At 64.6% G+C, this 497-nt stretch overlaps 1 protein-coding gene across 1 annotated transcript in view; it reads left to right on the top strand.

Annotated features, from left to right (window-relative positions):
- Window positions 1–278: 278 nt before the first annotated feature.
- ZBTB1 (zinc finger and BTB domain containing 1) overlaps window positions 279–497 on the top strand; it is a 24,219-nt gene continuing 24,000 nt past the window's right edge. Inside the window, exon 1 of the mRNA XM_015630403.3 lies at window positions 279–412. The gene's annotated coding sequence lies outside the window, so the exon portion shown is untranslated. The remainder of the gene's footprint in view (window positions 413–497) is intronic.

Below are 497 nucleotides of genomic sequence, written 5' to 3'. Positions count from 1 at the left end.
AATCCCACTTACTCACATGGGATAGTTCCGGAGAAGCTGGATGTTGTCAGACAGGAGAGGTCCAGACACTGGTGGGAAGAAGGTCTGGGACAGCTCCTGGAAGGATGAAAAAAAGCGCTGTCCTCGGGATCTGTGACAGAGCGTGGCGGTGGCTGCCAGCCCTGTGCTCCTGCATCACGGCGGAGCTCCAGGAGGGAGGGCGGAGGTATTAACGTGTGAAATTGCAGAGAGAAGGAAACACTTTCTCACGCAGCTTGCAGTGGTTTTCTCGCAGTTGAAGCGTCCCACGCGGGGGCCGTGGGGCACTCCATCGCCGGACACCCACACGGGTGACCGGAGCCTCCCTGTTAGCACCGGCCACGGCTGGTTCGGGCGGAAAGCAGAGACTCCCCGTTCCCTGCGGCGAGCCCGGGTGCGCGGGGAAGGGGCGGACTGCGGGGGCCGGGAGAGAGCAGCGAGGCGGGACAGCCCGGCCGCGGGGTCCCGGTGGGCGCTCG

This window comes from Parus major, chromosome 5, assembly GCF_001522545.3.
Source record: "Parus major isolate Abel chromosome 5, Parus_major1.1, whole genome shotgun sequence".
Lineage (NCBI taxonomy): Eukaryota > Metazoa > Chordata > Aves > Passeriformes > Paridae > Parus > Parus major.
This window is presented reverse-complemented; position numbering and strand designations above follow the sequence as displayed.